At 46.0% G+C, this 24,896-nt stretch overlaps 1 protein-coding gene across 1 annotated transcript in view; it reads left to right on the plus strand.

Annotated features, from left to right (window-relative positions):
- The window catches only part of SCAF8 (SR-related CTD associated factor 8), a 103,514-nt gene extending 83,869 nt beyond the window's left edge, over positions 1-19,645 (plus strand). Inside the window, 1 exon segment of the mRNA XM_081139622.1 lies at positions 18,519-19,645. The gene's annotated coding sequence lies outside the window, so the exon portion shown is untranslated.
- The last annotated feature ends 5,251 nt before the right edge of the window (positions 19,646-24,896 follow it).

The raw sequence follows: 24,896 nt of genomic DNA on the forward strand, positions 1-24,896 counted from the left end.
ACCCGGGCATGTGCCCTGACTGGGAATCGAACCCCAATCGCCTGGATCCTAGGTCGATGCTCAACCGCTGAGCCATGCCCGCCCGGGCCCTACTTTATTTTTTGCAATGGAAAGTTACGGAAATCAAGTTTCAAGGAAATTGTTTCAGCCTACAAGAATTTAAAAAAATTCATGTTGGTTTTAAAAAATTGGTACTTTGAACTCATGTACAGTATTTCAGTCATAATTGCATGTGTGTGACTTAGGAAGCACATGAAGGCTCAAGGCAAGTATTACTTGACATTTTTTCCACATGGAAGTAAAATTTGCCCATTGGAAGTTTTTATAAACTTAATAAACCTATCTACAACTAATTTAATTTCTAATAACTTTTGAGAGTTAAAAGAAAAAAAACACCTCAAAGCTTTTAGTATTACTTTGAAAATAAGGAAGCAAAATGTTTATAAAGAAAGCTGGGCCACGTAATATTTGACAAGTGACTTTCAAAGCATTTTAGAATTTTAAATATGTAATTCTTGTTCTGTAATTGGTGCCTTTGGTAACTTTGGTATATTAGAGCTATTTCCAAAGAGGTTATTTTTTTTTTTTAATGGCTTTGATGCCACGACATGTGCTCTGTTCTCACTTTCACCAGCTGGATTAAAAGTACTATTTAGTTCTTTCTTTTTTATGACATTACAAATCTGGTCTGTTTTAATTGGAATGTTTAATAACAGTAGAATAGGGATTTTTTTTTAATTAAAATTTTGAAAAGATTCCGAAAGAATAAATAACATTAGTGGAGCCTCCGAAAATTTGCTTACAGAGAAAATTGCATTTCAGGACTCTATGTTTGTACCAGTAGAGGGCACTGTGTACCTATGAAAGGAGACCCAGTGCTGTTGTCTGGCAATAGGCTGGTTGTCCTATAACTAGTATTCATCATTGGTATTTCTAGGAATTTAACCACATTCCTTCCCATCCCCAAGGTCACTTGCCTGTCATCATCTAAGAGATAGTCACTTGTTTTTATTCATAATTGGAGCGCATCCTGGTAATGTTCAATGGAGTCCTGGCACACCGTCTTATACTATATTTAGGCTCATGAGTTAAAGCACCAGAAATTATGATTTCACAAAAAAGTCATAGAATCCCAGAGCGTGAAGGAACTTTAACATTCATTAGATTCAGCATCTATTATTTTTAACATTTAATTTGCTAATCCAAAATAGTCTCAGAGGAATTATTTTCCTAACAGTCATCTGCTAATTAATAGATGGAATTTTACTTACAAAGACTTCCTGTATCTTTACACCACTATAGTGCTCATATTATAGTGTGTCATTCTTAGAGTGTATCAACAAAATATTTCACAGGAGAATATTGTTTTAGGAGGTTATCTCCACAGATGTGCCTGCTGATATTAACATTGGAGTATTCGAGAGCTAAACAAATGCTCATTTGTTATAAAACTGTAATGGTACCCTTACCAGATAGAGCAAACCTGTAAATCTCCAGCTTTGTATAATGATTCAAGTTACTTTTAAAGTGGATGTAAAAGGTAACAGGAATGCTGTGAAAAGTACAGCCAGGTGGGAATCAGGGAACACTTTTGTCTCCCAGTGTGACTGGGCCTCCATTGTGTGGATGCTTTTACAGGTTCCCTCAGTGCTGACTCAGTCCCCGGTGGTTAACACGGGTCCTGCGGGGAGGTGCCCGGGTTTGAATCCCAGCTCCGCCCCTTACTAGTTCTGAGGTTATCTTACAGTTACTCTCTTCACCTCAGTTTCCTCATCTGAAACACGGGATTGATAAAGCAACTGTAACATGCAGTAATTAAGTTCACGGACATAAAGCACTTAGAATAGTACCTAGAATGTAGTAAATAAAAATTGTCAAGCTGCTGTTATCATACACCGTCAGTTTTTCTTTGTGGAACCCATGCTGGCATATGGTAGCTGAATTCTTAGCCCTTTACTGCGTTCTGGACTGCTCCCTGCACATTAAAATAGAGTTTCTTCTGTGTTTTCTCTAATTAACCTTCAGTTAATAATCTCAGTAACAAGGACCTAGGTGTGTGTATAATTTTTAATGACTTAAGCTTTTTTCATTTTTTTTCTTTAAAGTTCTCATATTAATTCAATGAGTTTCTACCTTTTGATCCACTATTTTGCTCTGGAGTTTTTCCTGTGGAGAATATACTCACATTTTAGTTTCTGTTTTAATGACTCATGTTGACACTGTTTTTTGCATTTAAATGTCCTACTTTCAGTGAAAATCACAAGTTTTTTTTAAGCAAAATTTCTCTAAGGTTCAAATTTGTTAGTGTTTTATATTGAAAATCTATTATGTCATTTACAAGGCATTTGTATTCAATCCAGTTAAAATATTTAAAACAGTTATCTGGTCATTTATACAAAAGGTTTCTCTATTAAACTTTCAAATTCTGTATAATAAAAATTTATTACCCACATACCAGTTCTGCGTGAGGGAAACCAACATGTGGCATGTAACTCTAAAGACACATTTTTTAAAGGTATGGATTTGGTCTTGAAAGGTGAGACCAGTGAATACTTTACATTTTTATTTTCACTATATACTTTTAAACTCTATGCCCCTCAGCAATTATCCACATAGTCATTGCCTCATGGTAGGTGGGATAAACCAATTATAATGAGACACTTGGGTTCCAGTTTGCCACAGCCTATTACAGGTATATGAACTGGGGCCGGAGTGGGGGCGAGTATTAACCAAGTGTGTTATCTAATAAACATCTGGCATTTCTTAAGGGAAGGGCAGGAGGGATTCCGTAGAATCGGTAGAGACCCTAACCTAGAATGTCTTCTCCATTGACTTAGGAGCCATGTATTTCTTAGGCAAAGGGTGTTAATTAAAATGCTGACTGAGATAGTCCCTAGAAGAATATACCTATGAATACCCAGGTACCTGCACTCAGACTTTTAGTCATGCTTGTAGATGCCGCCCCCTCCCCCCCAAATAAAAACCCAGCCTGGTACAGACCATCACTTAGTACGCGTACCAGCTGTTTCTCACATGCAACTGCATTTCAACCATTCCATAAGTCAGCCCGCAGAGGAGCAGGCAGGCCTTTCTGTACCTTTCTCCCAGCTGCATTTGCATCTCTTATATGTAATGAATTCAGAATGTTGAATTGATTTAATTTATCCAGATGGCCTAGTGGCTAGGAGACGGGGAACTTCCACCGGAATGTATTACCATCTATTTCATAAGTCGTAAGTTACATGTTTTGGTTTTTTTAAGATAAAAGTAATCATTACTTTTCAATGTTTCCCATGCATTTTACAAGTTTAGTAAATAAGACTTGGAGTTGAAACATAAGTTTCCTAACTTATTTTAGTTTTCCAGAATGACATTGTGTTAAGATAGGTTTCTTCAGTAATCTTTTACATAGACTCAGGAAATGACCAGGATCACTTTCCAATATTTGTTTTTTTTTCATTATACCGTCTTTCTTCTGCCCAGATCTAGTCTCTGTAAAATTTTAGCTAAAGGGTTTTAAATTGGGGCATTAGGATAATGTAGGGTGAAGACCGTAACTTTGGAGCCAGACTTCTGTGTCTGTGACGTTGGGCATTGACTCAGTTGGTCTGTCTGTTCATCCATTTAAAAGGGTTTACAACAGCCCTAAATAGTGCAACAAGACATTTAGAATAGGCCTGGCACAGGTGAGCACTTCATTCATCATTGTCTAGATTCTAGACTTTAAGACTGTAGACATTAGGAGTACCAGTCCTTCTTGTTAATACTCATTCTTAAGAGAAAGCGTCTTAGAAAGTATATGGAAATGTAGGGCATACCTTTAGGTTTAAAGTCTCCCTCTCTTTTTAGCAATACTTGACTTCTGGAAAAACATACATTTTATAAGACCTGTGTATGAAAATGTGCTGGTTATGGGATGAAGCTAACAAAAGCTACAGCCCCTGCCATCTTATTTGTTCAAAAATAGCATTATTGTGCATAAACATGTAAGAAAGTATAGAGAGTAAAAGGGCAGCCCTTCAAGAAGTAACCCAGCAGCCAGGGCCGGATGGAATAGTAACAACATTGTCCCAGAGTGTCATGGTGCCTAGTTCATGCCCCCTCTTCCCTCTACCTGGAAGGGCCGAGGTGGACAAGTGTCTGTGGAGGTGGGGGAGGGATGCCTGGTGCAGCTGGAAGCCAGCGTGGCCCTCAAAGAACTGGGTCTAGTGAGGGTGGTGACTGGGAAGTAATGAGTGAACCAGCTCCACGCCCCCCAGATCAGGAGCCAGCGGCTGTGAGCCTGAGTCTGGAGGTACAGATTCTGTTGAAGATTCGTGAATGAATTCGCCTTGGGACTTAATGACGTTATGGGTCATAGATCAAAGAAAACGAGCCAGAAGGCACTTGAGGAATTATCTAGTCCATGAATAAGAACTTGGTGTGTCCAACTGGGGAGAGGAAGGGGGAATTGGAAACGCTCGTTTAACATGCTTTGTTTCATAACGCAAATTAAACTTCAGAGCCTCTCGGTTGACTGGGAGGATGTGGAATCCCAGCATGTGCAGTGGACTGTAAGGGCCTAGGTTGGCTGCCGTGGTGAGATGGTGACAGCTCATCTCTGCCACGGCTTCATCTAAAACGCAGGAGCGCAGACTGTGCGTCATATGATGTCAAAGTCAAAATTCCTTGGAAGTTTGGGGAAACTAAAAAAAACACTTGTAAATGAATGGTGCTGTTTGTTGCCCTGCTAGAAACCACATTCTTAAGTCTCTGGGAATTGAAGATAGAACCGAATCCCCCCAGGCTCCCTTTAAGTGAATTAAGTGAGGAGAAAGGAAGCCATAGAAACTTGTTGCCAAGTTTTGCAAACAAAAATACAGGACACCCAATTGAATGTGAATTTCAGATAAACAATGATTTTTAAAATAGAAGTATGTCTGAAATTCAAACGTAACTGGGCATCCTGTATTTTATCTGCATCCCTGATTAACTAGGAGCCTAGGTCCTCAGGAGAGCCAAGGCTGGCTGATGGCTCGATGTCCTCGAATGTGCAGGGCTTTCACCAGCGGCCTCGGTCTCCTTGGGCTTTTCTAGAAGTGATGTGTCTGTCTCTCCTTCCTCCTCATGTCCAGAATAGGGCAGCGTTGGAGCGGGCACTTCCAGGGCGTCACTGAGCATTGCGCGGTGGGCACTGTTACCGTAGAATACTAGTAATGATTATTCTGTATTGAGAACTTGATATACTATGCAAGTTGTTTATTCCGTGAGAAAAGGCACTATGATTTTACTTCACAGGTGAAACAAGCAATTTAGCCCAGTTATGCAGATAATATGGGCAAAAGGCGGGTTCTAACCCAAGGGCATCTGATGATAAATCCTGTGTTCTTAGCACCCTCTCTGTGGTTTGGATCGACGTTTGTCGCCAGCTCCATGAAGGAAAGTTACGGAGAGCTTATCTTTTTCTTCGCTGTCTGTGATGTGACACTCACTTGAGAGCCGGGCACTGGGCGCTCAAATCTATGCTCTGTCACTTTTCACATGTAGAGTTTGTTCACGTAGTTTGCCTAAAATAAAATTTTGTCGTGCTAGTTAAAATAATGCGCTTTGATCCCTTCAGAAACACTTAGGTTCTCTCATCACGTTTGTGGAGCTCAGCGTGAGAAAAGGAGTTCATCCGGGGCATTACATGTAACAGTGGAGGGAAAGGCACGTGGGCTGCAGAATCCTGTCTGTCCTTGCTCAGTGTTCATCTGTTCACTAGACACGGCTTTTAAAATGAGTCATATCGAGTTAAAGAATGGAAATGTCTTGCTAAAAAATACTTTATCAAACATACTACGTTTAAGGTTATTTGACGATCGCTGTCCATCTGATTTCACTTCTGCCATGTTCTTACCTACAAAGGTTTTAGAAAGATGACGTTTTGGTTGACTGTGAGATGTGGAATATTTTTATTCAAAACCGTCAGTATAAGTTTGACAGACAAAAGGAATGTCATGTTCTACTCACTTGTATGATCAGTACCTACCCGGTGAGTTTTAAGTCTAGAAAGTGTTGTTTTCCTAGTGATGAGAGTATGTAAGTTTTGGCTCAGTTGAACGTGTAGGGAGATTTTAATTACAGAAATGTGGGACTCACGTGCACCCTGACCCGTTTTCACCACGGGGGCCCACGTCCCTGGGGGAGTTTTCTCTCTGCTCCTCCGATAGAAGCCCCCGAGAGCTGCCTTGCTCTGTGTCCCGCGCGGCCTTGTCTTCGCTGTCTTTCTCCTTTTGTGAGCTGCATTTGGCAGCTGCATGTGACATTTGGGAAATTGTTTTCAAAATTGTATTTGGGTTTTTCAGTAGCCGATTTAAATATGTAAGAAGACCACATTAAAAAAATTTTTTTTTAAGTTGAAGACATACGTGTTCCCTACCTTTTAAATAAGGGATCGAGTTGGTGAGTAATGACCAGAGGGTCCAGTTTTGTTGAGTATTTTGATAGCATTTTGCGCTAAGGGACCTGGGAAGTATCCAAATGCCATTCAGTACAATACTTCAGTATAAACTCAAACTATAACCATGAATAGCTGTAAATTTGAATTCTTGTTAAGAAATTAAAGTGAAGCCTAGCCAGCGCGGCTTAGCAGTTGAGCATCAACCTATGGTCCAGAAGATCGGGGTTCGATTTCCGGCCAGGGCACATGTCCGGGGTGCAGGCTAGATGTTTGTCTCTCTCCACCCCTTCCTTTCTCTGAAATCAATAAAGACATATTTAAAAAAAGAAAAAAAATTAAAGTTAAGATATGTGCAGTATTTGATATCATTTTTGCAGAACTCATTTGTGGATTCTTAGGTAGAATTATGTGAAGTAGTAATAAGTCATTTATGACAGAAATGATCAGGAGAGTGATTTTGCAAACGAATGATAGTAGAGCAGGTGTAGAAATTCCACCCCACGTGTATCTCAGTAATTCAGTCATAGTGTTTGTCATGTTCAGAGGTATTTGCTCTGAATTACTTTGCTACACAATTCCTACCCATCGATCATTATAGACTCCCTTATCGTTTTGGGAAACTTCCGGAGCTGACTTTTCTCAGTTGGGTTGTTGATGTCCATGAGCCTGGTCTGCACTTGAGCACTCACTGCTATTATTATTTTCTTTAGCTGTTTCTTTCAAAGCATCCCATACACTATAAACTTAAAAACCTCATTAAATAACATTTTAGGAGGCACTCTACTCCCCCCAGGTGCCTGCTCGCAGGGCGTGTCTGCAGGAACCCTCTGCTGGTGCCAAGCCACAGCTGCCCCGATGGGGGGGATCACCGTGCTACCCAGGGGTGTGAGGGACCTGGCCTGCAGGGAGGAGCTGTGAAATATTCAGGAGAGATCAATGGGTGATAGGGAAAATGGACATCTGACATTATGTATTAAGGGAAAAGAGCTTGGTTTTTACTTTGGAAGATGATAAACACTGTAGCAAACTTAATTTTTCCCTAAAGTGTCACTTCTGACCTCCAGTAACCCTGTCTGGAAGCAATCGCGTTTCCCCCCTTAAGTCACAGCTCTAGACTGCAGTTATTTGGGTGTATATTTCACTTTTCACGTTATGTCCGCCTCATGGGGTGTGTGTATGTTATGTATGTTCCTGTCTGAGGAGCAAGCAGAAGGCATCTTGTCTGTGTTGGATTTGATGGTCCTTCAAGAATCGAAATGGCAATTGGGTGTGGGTTGCATTTCGACTTGTCTCCCTGTCCAGACGTCCGTGATCACCAAGCTGGCGGCTAGTGGTCACCATCACTGTCCAGGGCAGCTTGGCTGCACACCCTCTGCGGGAAAACACTTGGCAGCAAGCAGTTTATAAAAGACGTGTTTTTGGAAAGCTCTTGAACATTCCTTATATTCCCCAAGGAAATTCTGTTTAAAATTACCACTCTTCCTTTTACTTAGCTGAAAATACTCATCGCATATCATCCCGAGTGCTCAGTTAGGTGGAACGTTTCTGTGCATCGGCCGTATTTATGAAGTGTAAACGTGCTCCTCCCTTTACAAGAAAAACACTCGCTGGAAAGGGAACACCGGGAGGACTGTTCGTGGTTGTGTTTGGGGTAGGAAATTCTCTCCCTCCCCTTTTTTTTTACTGGTCTTGCACCTCCCTCATGGAATGCAGAAACAGGGCCAGTGGAGCAGGGAGCCGGGTATACAGCTGGAGGTGAGAGCACAGGGTAAAGGGCAGGTGATGGTGGGTGGGCCCAGCAGAGGAAAGCAGTTAGGTGACGCTGGGGCAGATGCTGCTGGAAGACGCTTAGTAACTCCTAGTCGCCCTCTCGACAGGCGAGGACAGAGTGGTGGAGAGCTGACCACAGGGCGTGAGATTAGGTGGTCACTGGGCGGCCTTGCTAGTAGAACATGAGCGCACAGTGCAATAGAGCCTCGGTACTAAGGGACTGAGGACAGTGGGGCACAGGCGATGGATTGGGTTTAAGGCTCGTTGGCAGATTTGTACATGGCCGTATTGTCTTTATATCCTTCTACAGGAGAAGAGCCACTCGGGAAGGAGGGGGTGGTGAGGTGACGGGGAATTCTCAGCACTCTGCCTGCTTTCCAACTAATAGTATTTTAGCCACAATCCCTCTAGTTTGGGGCAAGGAAGTAGTGTCTGATTTTAATGAATAGTTTCCTAGCGATCAAAGGTGGGAAGTGGCATTCTTCATGGCAGATGTCACACCCAGTGGCTTGGACAGAGTGAAAAGAGCATGGGAAGGTTGGAGTTCAGTTCCTGGCTCTGACACCTGCCTTGTACTGTTCTCACCCCTGAGCCTGTTTCTCATACTGAAGGCTGCTGTCTTGCAAAAATGTGTGGATAACAGGTGACCTGTTCCGGAGACAGTGCTAGCATATGATGTGTTAATGCTCTATCAGTGACATCACCTGTGGTGAGACCATTGTCAGCAGAATTGTGAACCGTAGCAGCACGTCAGCGTGAGGCCTCTGCTTGGTGTAGTCAGTGTGACAAGGACAGAGCAGCCTTGGCAGGAGAGTGATTTCTTTTGTCATGGCAGCCTGAATAGTCTTTGGATATCCATTCAGCAAATGGATATTGAGTCCCCACCACATGTTTCAGTAGATACTAGTTACACTGGAGTGGTGAAAATACATTCCAACCTAGAGTTTTAGAAAAGTGAAATTGACCTAATGTCCGTTGGTACTGGTTTGGACGGTGTTAGACAACTTTAACACCACCAGCCCTGGTAAAAATGATTATAGTTTTTAACTGCCTACATATATCCGGCTTCCCACAGTAGCAGGTTAGCACTCTGAGAGCTGTAAACCTCAGACTACTGACTGTCCCAGAGACCAAATGACCAGCTACCTACCCCTGCTCCCCACCTAACTTTCCCTGCACTGTCCGTGGTGGCCCGTGTGGGACCTGCCTGGGCCCGCATGTGAAAAACATGCTTCACTTCCTGTGTTTTCTTTCCAAGAGGCTAATGCACACACCGCTCCTCATTCCCTCTCTGTCACTGCTTGTACCTGTGCTGATTTTGGTCATAGTCTTGTGTGTGTTCGTTCACCTATCTCTTTAACTGTCTGCTTTGTTCTCTCATTTCCATTCAAGGAAAGTAAAGAACTCCTGCCCAGCCTTCTGTGATCCCCGAAATAGTTACTGGGTGCTGGTACATGACGCTGCGCTGGGTTTATAGTTGACAGGTTGAATAAGGCATTAGATCCGTATCGATAAAGCTTATAGTCTCATAGTGTTGACGATTTATAAACCAAGAGCTGTAGGATGAGGCAGGAAGTGCCAGAGCATGAGACCTTTTCTTCCATTCTTTTAGTTTTCAAGTGAAAAAAAAAAAGTATTAGTCTAGCCGTTCAGATTTCCCACGATATTATTTGAAATAGTACAAAAAGGGGAAAGTCTTAACTATAAAGAATGAGCATGTGTTGGTCATCAGTTTGGCTTTAGGCTTTGTTTATTTGTTCACCCAACAGATGATTGAGTGGCCAGGCACTGTGTTGGGTGCTAGAGAAATGGCACGCTGTCACCCGTTTAGAAGCTCCAAGTGTAATAGTAGCGGAAGGCAGGAAAGCATGGAAACTGAGCGTATGCCCGGTGTTGCATGTGACTCCATGGGATCCAGGTCTGGCGGCCGAGAGGGACTCAACTGAGAGGCTGCAGAAGGAGGTTAGTCTCATGATTTCTGAAGATGGCAGGGGGTGTGGTTTTACAGGCAGATGGCTGGGGGGTGGGGAGAATTGCAAGCCTAAGAAAACCAAATGAACCTCTTTGGGACAGTGAACCTTTATAAAGCCTGATTCCAAGTTTGCTAAGAGCAAAACACAAAGGAACGTGCATTTTTTTGAGGAAAGGAATGATTAAATGGAGCGTGATGGTGGTTTTGAATGTTCTTAGGGCGGTTTAACAGGTTTTTATCCGTTAGGATCCAGAAGATTAAAGAGTCTCAGGCTTTTTTAGGAAGTCAAACAAAACATTTTAAAAGACATTTTGCTTATTAACCTGGATATAAAAGATTTATAAAAGGCAAAGACTATGATGATGCTTCATGTAACTGAATCCCAGAAATTCCTGGCTTTTGTTCTGAAATCTTGAAAGGAAAATTCTCTGGGACATTAATGGGAAGACAGCTTGCCATCGCCAAATTGTTGGTCTTTGGCAGAAACTCAAAGCTGCTAACAGACACACCCTACCGAGTTTTAGATTATGGGATCATTTCAGCCAGCTGCCACGCTGTTGATCTCTGTAGCTTTTAAAACCATGAGCTGTGTGAGTAAATGTACATAATTGTCCAACTGAGCAACGGCTCCTCTTTGTCCTATAGGCTGTAAGCATCGGTCTCCCAAACAGACCTGCCTTGACTAGAATTAAGCCATTTAAAGTAACTCAGGAGCTTATCTAAAAACAACTTCAGTTAAATTCAGTGTTTAAGAAAGAGTTTAGGTTGCAGCCCTTGACTGTGTCATTGACTCATTGGCCCTTGGGTAGGTTGGTTGGTGTGCCTGTGAGATGTCCAGGTTCCTTGAAGATCACGCGTTCAGGTTTGTACAGTGCTCATACAATCGATGTAAGTTGTTAGAATATGTTTAGGAACACTCCCCAAGCATTCACCTTAGTTAATGAATATACTAAGGCATATGGGCCCAGGTCCACACTATGCCCATATACTATATTAATCATATTCGTGCCCATGTAGAAGTTGTATAGGTTGGGGAGGGAAACCCAAGGCCTTCAGGAGCTAGACTCCACTCTGGACACTTCTGCCAGTCAACTCAAAGCGAGAGCACAGGGGACTTCAGCAGAGACTCCCTGGACTGAGCTGGTGGAGGGAAAGGAGACCTGAGTGTCTGCAGGCCTGCGCACCCCCAGCCCACGCAGGCCCACTGGGTGCCTCTTTAAGAGATAAACAAATGTATCTCTCTTATTTCTATAATAAAACTCCAATTATGAGGCCTCTAGTTTGTAAAACTTCCCTTTTGTAATTTTTAAAATTTTTGCTAAATGTTGTTAAAGAAGAAATAGTACCCATCCCACTGTGTAGATAAAATTGGGTCTCTAAATATGCAGATTCTATTCTTGTTTCTATTTTTAAAACCATACAATGAATGCATACTGTAGGAAAAAAGTGTAAGATGTAGGTATGAAAAAGTAAAATGGCCTATAACCCTTAATCTAGGTGTTTTTTTTTAATTTCAAAAAATATAGAAATCTGTTTTCCATATAGACTCAAACACTGCAAAGAGAACACTTTTTCACTTGAAACTAATATAATGCCATATGTATGGATCAAACTTAAAAATGTAGTTAGAAAAATGAGTAATATGTGTTAACACTCTCTTTAAAAAGAGAGGAAGAAAGAAACGTAGAACTTTCTAGAGTGTGTAAGACAGTGTAGGGAGAAGGAGGCCTCTGGGTTCTGGAGTCGCCCAGAGCCTTGCTTTTCCGGGGTCTGCCACTTTCTCACGGTGGCTTCGGGCTGCGGGCTCACTTCATCTCCTAGGCTCTCTGCTCGATGGGGAGCAGGAAGCCCGTGTGTCCAGGTGCCCGTGGGATCTCAGGGCAGGGACACCGCGTGAAGTAAGCGGTGGCCATTTCCGTGGACGTGCGTGATACTGGCCTCGATCACCTGTGGCCAATGTACTGCTCATGCGACAGATTTCAAAAGGGTCTGAGAGAGCTTCAGTGGAAGCAGTTTAAGAAAGGGAAGTAGACACACGAGGGCCAAGAAACTCAGCAACGTAACGCTGCTGGTGGGGGCCAGGCCGCACCGGCCGTCACCGTGGGAAACGCTCCTCTGAGGGCCCGGCTGGAAGGACCCCCCCGGAGAGGGGGCGCGTAATCCGGGGGGGTGAGACCGTGGAGAACAGGCTGAGGTGAGGCCCGTGTAAAACACTGAGGACGGCAGGCGTCGTTTATGGAAAAGGGGGAAGGGGGCGGCCTGCTGGGGGCTTGGCGCTTTCTGTTCATAGAGCAGAGACTCCCCATCAGAGGGATGAAAGCTAAGAGAGGTGAGGAGGCTGAGGGGGGTCCTCGCTGCCCTCAGAGGGGCCCTGGTCCTGAAAACTGCATCCCTGGGAACCAGAACAACGTACAAACCTCAAAATCCAGGACCTGTGGCGAGCAGGACAGGTTCCCTTGCTTAAGCGAAGAAACAGGCAGTTTCCTAGCACTGCAGCCAGTGAACTTGCCGGCATTCCCAGCATGGTGCTGAAAAGATGGCATTGAAAGATTTGTCAGCTCTCAGAATGGACTCTGCCCCAGTGGGACTGGCGTGGGTTCGCTGAGAATATTCCCCCCAGAAATGAGGAGTGCAGCTTTTAGAGAGGGCCGTTGGATTGGTGAATGAAACGTGTTGCAGATGCTGTACGCCAGGATTTCAGTAAGGTGTTTGAGAAAGGAGCTACAGATTTCTTCATGAGAAATACATGTGATGGGTGATGTTCATTTGTGACCCTCCCCCGACTCCTCTTTTTCTCCCACCCAAGAAAACATATTGAATGTAATGATAGTGACTGTTATTTCTTACTTAAAACGATTTGCAGATTTGAACTTTATTGTTGTTACTAAATCTAAATCTAAGAAATGACTTGAGACACCTGTCACCTGACGACAGATTGACTTTGAGGTTGAGGATGGAGTGGGTTAGGGTTTAGCACTAAAAAGTGAGGATCGCGGATTTTATTTCACTTCAGAGATGTGTTGCTTTCTTTGCAAGACAAGAAAATGTTTTGGACCCAAGAGGACTTTTCTAAAGACAGAGCTGGCCCTGGCTGGTGTGGCTTAGTTGGTTGGAGTGGTATCCTGTACACAGGAAGGTCATGGGTTTGATTTTCAGTCAGGGTACATACCCAGGTTTCGGGTTAGATCCCTGCTCGGGTGCATGTGAGAAGCAACCGATTGAAGTTTCCCCCTCTCTGTCTCTCTCTCTCTCTAAAATAAATAAAAACATACCCTCGGGTGAGGATTTAAAATAAAAAGTGAGATGGAGCTGGCTGAGTAAAGCTCACCTCCAGTAGAAAAACACCCCCACACTGGGTATCACTAGTGGTATGCTGACAGTTTCAGTTTTACATGTAACAAAGCCAAACTGGAATCCATCTAACTCCACTGACGGCCATTTAAATCACTACAAGGAAAAGCTTTTTGGCCCACCTGGCATGGCTCAGCGGTTGAGCATCGACCTATGACCCAAGAGATCGCGGCTCGATTCCCGGTCAGGGCACATGCCCATTTCACAGTTGAGGAAACTCACAGTCAGCTTACCCAAGGATCACGCACTTTAAATAAAGAGCCAGATCAGATGCTCACTCAGCCAGTGTGCTGAACTGCCCCTCCAGGGGTGAGCCCTCGGGAGGCTTCCACCAGACCCTGGGACCTGCGCCTTCCCCACCCGCTCAGTGAGATTCAGCCCCTGCGAAACAGCTCCGTCCACTGTGGTCCAGGAGTCTGTCCTGTTGGACCATTCAGAAGTTGTGTTCTGTCTGGATCATGCGTGCTAAGTGGCACAGTTTTTTCAGGATTTATTATCTGAAACATTTGAATTGAATGAGGGACATTACAGTGCATTACAGGACAAGACAGCAGATCATCTAGATTTTCTATCTTTGTGAGCCCACGGGCAAGTGTGAAACCTCCAAGCCTCAGTGTTTAATGTTTAAAATGAGAACTTTGTGCTCTGTCACTCCTAAGGTCTGTTTTAGCACTAACTCGACCCTTCCTTCGACTCTGTTGGAATGAACTGGCTTCTTTGGGGAATCTCAAAGGTTGCATGCACAGTCCATGTGTGGTCAGGAAGCAGAACATGGTCTCAGTTTCTCAGAGGAACCTGGGTACCCCCCTCCATCATAGAAATAAACTTCCCTAATGGGAAGTAATTGCCTTTATTTAATTACCCTTACACTTGGTACTTGGAAAGACCTGGCTTCACAGGGATGCAATCGAACAGGATGTCGCTTGACACATCCTGAGTAGGTTTTTAACTACAGAACAGTAAACATTTAGCAAGTGATGTTGGGACATGTGTGCACACACTGGTCTATGCGGATGTGCACCAGCCTTCCTGCTCCCACACGGCCAACCTGACCTTGAGGACCAGCTGGATAAGGGGGGTTGGGGTCTAGCACCATGAGTGACCCTGGTGCTTTCCTTTTGCCTGGCAGGGCCGGTGGCTGAGGCTCGGATCTGAGAGTGCTTGGGAGGCCTAGGTGTTCTGGGTGGAGCCCGGTCACCTCCACATTTGGCCCACTGGTGGTTCACCCGGTGGCATTAGTACTGGAACACGTCACCCCTGGGTAGGTTTTTCGTCTGCTGGCTTTATAATCACAGGTCCTCCTCTTGTGGCCAATCCCAGCCGGTCAGCTTTGCTCTGAGTACTGGCAGCTCCGACGGGAGTTTCACTGGGGGAAGAAACGAAGGAGGTTAATTAATTAAAAAGGGGCCCCAGCCTCTCTAATTCTGTCTCTCTAGGTGTTCTCCCTGCCTTTTCTCTCACCTGTAATTTAGAGGTGATCTTCAGGCTGTGGGCCGTTTCTAACCTGCTGGTAGGCCATTTGGAGATCAGAACACGTTCACTTAATTAAGGTGGAAAACTCGAACCAGACCACAGAGGCCTTTAATTTGTTAACTTAATTTCTGTTTCTCCGTGCGGTGGGCCCCGCTGGTTCTTTCTGCAAGGAGGCGCTCTCTGTTGGTCCTCACTCCCACTTCTTCCGCGACCCGCGTAACCGATGTAGAAACGGGGCCACTACCTCCAGACCTGGGTTTGTGTGCGCAAGAGAGGCTGTGGCTGCTGTGAAAGCAGCTCGGCCTCCCCTGCAGTCCTGGTCCCTGCCGTCCCATCAGCGGCTCCTTCGCAAGGCTGTTTGTGTAGAGTAGGTGAGATGTGTGTCAGCCACCTGGAACCGGAGCCCCACTGAGTTACAGCTGTGTAAGGAGCGCCTATCTCCACGTTGCCTTAATCGTGCCCATTTTCTAAAAGAGTAACTATAACCGCATTTCACAGCTGACAGTTGCAGCAAATACAACATATGGCAGCTTAAGCTGCAGAAACTGGTTCTAGAACTTTTAGTTACCTCCAGGTATTCCTTCCACCTCCAGGCACTGCTGCGTCTCAGTTCTTTAAAAATTTTTTTAAAGTCTTTATTCTTTGTGCCATGTTGTCATTGAAAAGTGGGGTTTCTGGCCTCCTACTTTTCATTTATTATGAAATTACAGCAGTGTTACCGGGGGTCGTGGGGCACACTGGTACCTGGTAACAAAGACTGGTCCGCAAATGAGCAAGAATGCATTTCTTCACAAGCTCTCCAGCTCCTTAAGGAGGTTGGAATGCGCCACGTGTCTGGAGTGGCAGCACAGTGGCCGATCTCTCTGAAGCAGTGGGGTTCTTCCCTGGCACTTAGAGGTGACACTTCCGCCCAGGGTTCGGGCACGCACCACAGCGGTGTCCACAGTGGGAGGAGCAGGGAGGCGAGTTCCAGCTCTGCCATTTCCTGAGGACACTGGGCAGGGCACTCCTCTGAACCTCAGCTGCCTCGTGCAGATGGTTCTGTCTTACAGGGTGTTCATTATAAGGTAATTGTAGTAACAAAGCTAGGTAGAAGAGCTGGATCATAGTAATAAGTACTGAATTCATCCATATCAGTCACTCGCTAGAGACAGCTTGTCGAGAAGCAGGAGCGCTGGCCTGGGAATCGAAGGACCTGGGTCTCCTTCCCGCTCAATGCCTCGTTGACTCGCGTACCCATGTGACGCGGGGCAGGTCGCTGAAGCCCTCACCTCTTGGCTGGCTCGTGTGTAGGCTGGGTCCCCCTTCATAAGGACCAGAGAGTTCATACATGTCAATGGGCTTTGAAAACTAAAACACTCCAAGTCTAAGCTGTGCGGCCAGCATGTCCACATTCTGTACTGTTTGCACGAGACCTTGGTGTTTACTTGGAATGTCCACCTTCACTCATGTTACATCCACTTACAGCCTCCCCATCAGGATACACTGACGTATCCAGGAAACCACAGACACAGAGATGCTGGTCAGAATTCCTAACAAATTTCCCTTACTTTTTGTTTACTTCAGGCTCATTTGTCAAGACAGAAATATTTATTTCTCTTACTTGGCAACAAAGAAACGCAAAATTTAGTCTGCACTGGTACATATAGGCATGTTAATAGTGCATTCTTGTGTCCCCCTCACCCCACAATTTGAGCAAATTTGTGTCTTTTTCCTTTTGTTCCCCATTGTGGCCTCCCTGCCTTCTACCACACAAATGCTGATTTGCTCTGGACAACAGCCCTATCCGGTTACAACCTGGCAAATGTTGCCCAGATTTCAGAAAACGGCTCTGTAACCTGAGTTAAAGCCATTGAGCCAAACGACTGAGCTTCTTTGTTGTTTCCTGTTTTGAGTCACTTTTAAGTCAGTGTTTGAAGGATAAACTCACTGGATAAACTCATTAGCAAGACACTTAGAATAATTTAAACTAATAGATGGTATCTTGGTGCCAGTTTTGTTCTTTGTGGACCGGTGACGCATTTCACAGAGTTGTGTTTTATCTCCCCCTTGCGCCAAAACCACCATAGAAAGGTGAAAAAATTATTCAGCATTTTTCTTGTCACACGTGACAGCCAGGATGCCTTCAGAAATATATACTATAGCCCTGGCTGGTTTGGTTCAGTGGTTAGAGCGTCAGCCTGCAGACTGAAGGGTCCCAGGTTCAATTCCGGCCAAGGGCACGTACCTTAGTTGCAGGCTCAATCCCCGGCCCTGGTCAGTGCGAGAGCAGGAGGCAACCAATCAATGTGTGTGTCTCACATCGATCTTTCTCTCTCTCTCTCCCCCCTCCCCCTTCCACTGTCTCTGAAAAGCAATGGACAAAATATCCTCAGGTGAGGATTAAAAAAATAAAAAAATAAATAATATAGTACTATACAATAGTATGATCTGATATATCCTAACACAAATAATAAATAGTTATTGGGAGATTATGTAAGTCTTACCAGCCACAGAGGCATAAAGATAAAAATCAAAATTGCTAAATACAGTTTTTCAATTACTGAAGTTTATTATTATGCTACTAATGAGAGCTAATTGCCCAAATTTTGCAAATATTGTGCCTTCAGCAACTGTGAAAGTCACATTAAACTTTCCAGCCCCAAGCTGTTGTCATTTAACCAGATAAGGCGAAGTAGTTTGGCATATGGCAGAAGCTTTAGTTTTAGGGTCAGACCTCCCGTGTCTAGCCCCAACCTGTGCTTACCAGATGTATGTCTTGGTAAAGTTACTTGACATAATTACTTAAACTAGTCCAACTAGTTGAACTTTATGACTGCGTAGCATTTTCTCACACACTGCTTCTATGCTGTTGTGTTTACTCATGTGTTTTTCAGGTTTCATATAATTCATAATTTACGAAAACAAGCAAGTACCCCAAAAAATGGCACATAATTAGATCTTCAAACAGTAAAAGATGTAGAAATCCGTATTTTCAGAATTGTATGTCCATATAACTCCATTACATCATTTAAGAAGATTTTAGTTGACTTCAGGTGTTAACAGATATTTTGAGACATTCTTGGAGGTTCAGCTGGTTCCAAACATGAATCTGAACTAGGACCTTAGGCAGCCTGAGTGTGGGCTTTCTAAATGGAACCATTGCCAGCCGTGCTCTGTGAGGAGCTGTGAAGGCAGAACCTGTTGATGTGGTTGGATGGCCTCCCCTGTAGACCTCATCCATCGAAGTCCTCTTAGCCAGTGAGGTCTGGTGATGCTGCTAGTTACCGGTGGAATCATGTCTGGAGCGTGGGTGGTCTGACGTCCAGGACAGGGGTCTCTCTGAGCAATTCCAGCATGAGGAGAGACGAGCACTGGAAGAAGACTTGGCATTGTAGAGCACAGAAATCCATCAGACGTGAAACATTTGCTGTTGTATTGACGCCATCTCTTCTGTAGGAATTTTCTTGGGGAAAAAGAAAAAGAAAAAACAACTAGGAAAGGTGATTCCATTGACCAGTGATGACCAGTTATTGTTCCTTTTGTCAACAGGCAAGATGAACGAAGTTCTGGCAGCTTCCCGTGCCCAGGCCTTGTAGAGATAAGTGAGACGAGCGTCAGAGTTCTAACGTGCACCACGCTGGACCTTGTTTAAGGAGCCTTAGGAGGAGCCCGCCATTACCGTTGAGAAGGCTCTGTGCGCTCAGGCCTTGTTTCTGCTTGAATCCAGAGGTTGCGAGCATGCCTCCCCGTATTACCTGTTGGAGCAGGTTTAATTTTATAAATCTGAAACACAAACTCTATGAGTTTCTAGTTCATAAGTGTTCTTGTTGAGGATCCCCTCGGATGAACATACCGTGTCTGTAAGCGATACGCACTTCCACTGGACCAGAGTTGACGCAGCACGAGTGACAGCTGACTCCATCTGCATCGTCATCCAGTATCGGCGATGGAAGGGACAGTTTGCAGGGAGACCCCTCGAGGAAAGAAAGTCCCATTGTGTTGGAGCCACAGATCACTAGAACCGTAGCTTTAGTATACCAAGGCTGTTTTCCTGAATGCAACATGTGTAGACTGTAGTTCTTGGTGGTGGCTTAATCGATTATTATCAGTCATCTCCTTGGACAGTCTCAAACGCTGAAAGTCTTAAGCTTTCATTGAAAAAAAAAAAAAAAATGCAGCTCTGAAAAAATCCAGGGTTCGATGCAGTGCTCTGGGTATTTCACTCCAGCTTTCGTGTCCTAGTATCACCAGTGGCAGGTACCCAGGTGGTAGATGAGAAACCTAGTGGGAGAGGAGGACAGCGACAGGAAATGGGCATATTACATTGTATTGTAAACATACTTTATAAGTACATTTCTTATTAGCTGCTTCTTCAGGCAGAGATGATAAAATTTCTCCCCAAGTATCCAGACCAGGATTTGTGTTTTGGAAATTACCAGTGTTCACAGTACCTGCAGGGGGGGAAACACCAAAACAAAAACTCAAGTATGAGCACTCCTTATACCTAAAAGAATGTTTTTGTCATTCTTGTCTTTGTTTTGGCTCTGTCACCAATTAAAGTGCTTGGAACGCTGGAGTCTGTGTTCTCTTGGAACTTAATCGATGAGAACCTACCACTTTCACAGTGCGCTGTCACGTTGGACATTCATAATAAAAACAAAGCAATTTTGATCGTTAGTCGTTTGCTTTGCTTTGTAGCTTATTGCGCCTTTTGTGGTTCATTTTTGCCTAGCAACCGAGAAATGTGTATCGCCATGTACCCGGTCACAGAGATGCGTACACAGTCCAGGCCTTTCAGTCTCTCGCATTGAATTGCTGTCGATTTATCTATATTTCAACAGCCACCCTTCGTTATTGGTTGAAAGGCTGAGGTATTTTTTAATGCCGTGGTCTTTTTCATTATGCGTTCTATGACATGGATTAAAGATAATTTTTAAAGATTATACCTTAGCTATCTTTTGTTTTTAACCCTTACCCAAGGATATGTTTATTGATTTAGGGAGAGAAAGAAACATTGATGTGAGAGGGAAACAATGATCGGTTGTCTCCTGTACACACCCAGACTGGCGATCGAACCCGAAACCTAGGTATGTGCCCTGACCCAGAATTGAACCCCCAACCTTTTGGTGTACCGGGCAACCCTCCAACCGAGACACCCAGCCGGGGCAAGCTATCTTCAGTTTCTGATTATACTATATTTTCTGTTAAGTAGATTATAATTCATTTAGATTATAATGTGTTCTGTTATGTAAGTAGAAAATTGGAGAAGGCTGTGGGTAATACAGCCCTAGCTGTAGACTTTTCGATGGCATCTTGTTCGTTTGACTGCCCAGTGCGGCCTAGTGTGTGTGTGTGTGTGCGCGTGCTCCACATGGTAGTAAGAAGTAAAAAAACCTGCAAAGAAATCCAAGCACGCACACCCCTGGAGGAAACTGAGGCCTTGTTGGCACTTTTACCCCATTGATGTAGAAATGGGAAAAGATCCCTTTCTTTCTAGTCTTTTGTAACTAAACTGGCAGTTGGCAGGTTTACAGACCCGCCACTCATTGAGTCCCCCCTCCCGCCCCTCCTGCCTCACCCCCCAGCAAGGAACAGCCTGGGCATTCTGGTGCATATGCGAGCAAATGGTTTTGGAACTCTTAAATTAGGGAAAAAATAAACAGGAGGTTCTGGGTTCCTTCGAGTGGTGGGGTGGGAGGAAGAAGAGTGAAATAGTGAATAAACATAACAGTAGCATCGTTCCTTCAGGCTGAGTTCGCATGCGGCCTTACCCTCAGCCCCAGGCGCCTAACGACCCGTGTACAGCCGGGGCCCATCTGCTGGAAGAGTACCTTTAAAAATCCCAGGGCGCCGTAATAGGGCAGGGGTTGCCGCCTCTGTCCCCGGGTGAGTTCCCTGTCCCCAGGCCTCCACCGCCCCCTCCCCAGCCTCTGGACCAGCTCTCTGAGGCCCGAGTATTTAACATCCACACTCCATCCCTGAGGCACAGGAGAGCTTTCCAAGGTCACTGGTCTCTGGGGACTCACAGCACGCCGATGGTTTTAAAAACAGCCTTAGGTGACTTTCACACACCAGCACTATTGGACATTTACACACTTAGAAAGAATCCTTGATGTGGGTGGTTTGGTTTTGTAAGTAGATGCCGGCCTCTCACTTTGAATTCTAATACCGAGACCTCATTCAAATGAGGTGGGTGGGCTTAAGCCATTTCTTTGTGGTTAATAAATTCATCAGAGAGGGGATAAAAGCAACAACCCCAAGCATCTGTTTCAGAATGGTCTCCGAGTAGGAACTGCACATGGACGGTCGCTTTCATCCCCGGCGGTTTGAGTAGTAAATGATTTAGGAACAGGAGCAGTTAGGAAAGTGGTCAGGCCGATGCCTTAGGAGAAAGCGTCTTTCCCTCGTTACTAATAATCCCTCTAAATGCACTGTGTCTGGGTTCCATTCCTGGAGTCGGGGAATATTCCGCACTATCGTGGCTGCCATCGAGTCACCTCATCTTATGGCTGGGTTTTCCCTCCCGGGACTGCTCACCAGGAGAGGGGCCCGGCCCGGCGTTCAGACTGTCGTGTCTATTGTTTATAGATACTGCACCGTTTAGTATCTGAGAAATGCTATGTTTACTTCTCTTGTCTCTTCTAAGGCACACACGTCTTTCAAAACAATTTTTAAAATAGCATAGAAAAAAGACTCTACCCTTGGGCTGCGAGGAAATGAAATGAAGCTCATTTTCACACATTCTTGTGCTATTACAAAAATAAATGTTTTTAATCCCAAAATAGACAAAGAGATCAAATGGCTATTGTTACAGACAGTTTAAGAAAGATTTTGGACTAGAAAAATGTATATGTACATTTTATTATCTAAACTTATATATGGGCTCAAGTACCATTCTCAGATATATTTTCTAGAAGAGATACCATTCATACAGTTCATGCAAATTTTAAAATCCACCAGAGAATCCATAGTCCTAGAAATAAACGTGGCCTTCAGGCAGCTGAGACAGCAGCTGGCACAGTTGGGAAGGAACCTGAGCACCTTTTACAGTTTTGCCTGGGTTGCCATGGCTCAGGAGAAGACCATGATCGGGTAGCAGCAATTGCTATTCAAAAGGCTTTTTAAAAATTGTATATCACCTCCAAGGACCTTGCGAGAGGAGTTGCACTGATACCTAGAAGTCCCCGCACACAATGTCAAGCGGGCTAAGGGCCACAGCAGACACCCACTGGGCGCTTCCCGCGTCGTTCCCACCCTCATCACTGCCAGGGAAGGGAGAAAAGCTAACGAGAAAGGAACGCGTTTTTGCCAGAAGTGTCCACGCCACCCGGAGCTGTTATTTTGCCCGCAATCCATGGGGCCGGAGGTCCTGGCAGTGACCAGAATCCCCCTAGGTTACGGAGCAGCAAGGCTTCCAGAGATGAGGCCTGGCTGGAGACCCCCGCCAAGGGGAGACCGCCCGGGCTCTGCACTCAGAGCTGGGAGCTGCCTCCTCCCCGAGCACTGTCCCCAGCCCGCAGGTCCAGGTCCTCGCCTGTGCGCAGCAGGCCTGGCCACAGCCAAGCCCCGTCTCCTTCAGCCCCAAGTCTGGCTGTTGATGAGAACGTTGCACATTTCTCTTCAGACACCAGCGTCCTTTCATCCAACACGTGCCCGTTTCCTGTGCTGAGATCAGAGGCGGGCCGTGCGTTAAACTTAGGCCTGTGAGCGTCACTGGGACCCGCGCGACAGGAAGGAACCCAGGTGTGCGCCGTACGGGAGACGAGGTGAGCACACGGGGCTCGCAGAGGCCGTCACAGACCACTCGTTTCCCTGAAAGGGACCGGTTCCCTATTAGCTCAACTTCCCGCTAGAGACAAGAAAACCGTCCTTACACAGTTCATCTTCTTGCTGTTTTCTGGCCAGTGACAAGTTCGTTGTTTGTTTGGTTTTGAGAATCTAGGGATTGTGTTCACTCCCATTAGTGGGCCACTCCTGCTCAGATTGTCCTGTTCTAAGGACTTGGCCGGATTTCTGTGGCCTCGGAGCCGCGCTCGCTGGGTTGGGGACCCGCAGAAACCTCCTCCAGTTGGGCATTCCTCGCAGAGCTCCGAAACGGGACCCTCTTTTTCCAAACCTCTGAACTGCAGCAAGAGAACAGGGGCCACCGCCCATGGGTCCTGCTGCCACTAAGCTCAACCTGAGCCGTGACGAGTTTCACCGGTCGGTGGGTGGGAGGAAAGTCTCAGGCTCCTGCCCAGCCTGACGACTGTGGCTTCACAACCTTTGGGAAATTAGAAATAGGACACGAGAGCTATTTCTACCATTAAGGCACTAGAATTCGAAGTTTCTTGAGAGATCTCGCCTATTAAAAAAAAAAAAAAGAGGTATGTTTAATGGAACAAGAACAGACTCCACCTTGAGGGCAGGCGGACAACGTAGGGAGCTCTCAGCCCACATTTCCTGAAGCGAGTTACTGAGCCCCGTGGAGCCCTGGTCTCCCCGTCTCTGGAGTGGAGATAATCAGGCGGCGGTCTGCTCATCTGTGGGGTGAGAATACCGTTTACGTTACGTGATGAGTGACGGCGCGGGCAGTCGTGGCCGCCGTCCTTTATCTCCGGGGTGAAATAGAGCTGAATGCGTTCCAAAGCAGGGAAACGCACCTCAGGTGGCTGTGACGTCAGCTCCCGGAGAGTGAACACTGGTCTGGCGACCGCCGGGCTCCTGGCCGCATGGGGCGCCTCTTGTCCTCTCGCCGACCACCCCGCTGTCCCCCTCTCGCTCGCCGTGGGCGGGCCTGAGACAGCCCTGTACCCCGAGACGAGGCTGTCGTGTTCATCTGTTTTCCCAGGGTGGGTGGGTCTGCCCGGGCCTTTGCCAGCAGGATCCGCTTGGCAGATCGATCTGAGAAAAACTGGGAAGTGGCCGCTTTGAAAGGCCAGCTCGACCCCGTGAGTTTGCTGGACACAGTTGACGAGGGCACCTTGTCACCGTCCAGGCACAGCCCCAAGGACGGCCGTGGAGGGAAGCCACAGGGTGGGGCAGTCACGGGCTGCTGGGTCCTCAGCGCCTTAGACTCTGACGCCTGATTTTAATATAATAAGTCTGTCTTCTCCAATGTTCTTAAATTTATCTGTTGTTTTGCATTCATCTCAAATAAACAAAAATTAACCTCATCAAGGAAAAGAACCGTGAACACAATGTCTGTTGGATGGAGGTGACACCTGCGGGCAGTCTTGGGGAAGAGAGAAAGTCTGCCTTGTTTTGCCCCCGGTAGCCCTGGGGGGTCTTTGTGGAGGGACAGGAGGGAAGGGTGGGTGTGACATCCTCAGGAGCGTGGGGCTGACGGCCCGCACCACCCCGACCCCGGCTTCCTGCCCGGAGCAGGCCGGGTGAAGGCCGCACCGGAGCGCACCGAAAGGAGTCTGGACGGAGGCCGAGATTCTATGTGAACCGCTCCGGCCGGCCCTGCGTGTGGTAAAACCTAGAAAATGCCTTTGAGGAGCCTTTGTTTCTTCACACACCTGCTGGCCTGGCCTGAGGCCATGGTCCTCTTGGGTCGGATGCTTGAGGAGTCGTGCACGGAAGGAAACAGTGTTTTCACAGAGGGTTTCCTCGTTTGGGCCGTTTCTTCGCGGCGCTCGCGACGTTGGGCGCAGAGGTGACCTTGGCAGGAAAGAGGCCGCGCGTCCACGTGGGGACGGAGGGGAGGAGGGGGCGCGGGCTGCTCCGGGGGCCCTGGTTACTGAGACTGCAGAGGCTCCAGGCGCGCGTTCCTCCAGGCCCTCGTCTGCGTGTTGCGGTGCGAGCTCCCCACGCAGTCAGCCTCCTTCCGTCGCGGTGCTTGGCCCGCTCTTCTTACGTTTGAACCCAGCCTGGCGTCCCCATTCCGGTCTCCGGCGGCCTGCTCCCGAGCGCGCGATGGCACATAGTGCCGACCAGGCCCGG

This window comes from Miniopterus schreibersii (assembly GCF_964146895.1).
Source record: "Miniopterus schreibersii genome assembly, chromosome: 6".
NCBI lineage: Eukaryota > Metazoa > Chordata > Mammalia > Chiroptera > Miniopteridae > Miniopterus > Miniopterus schreibersii.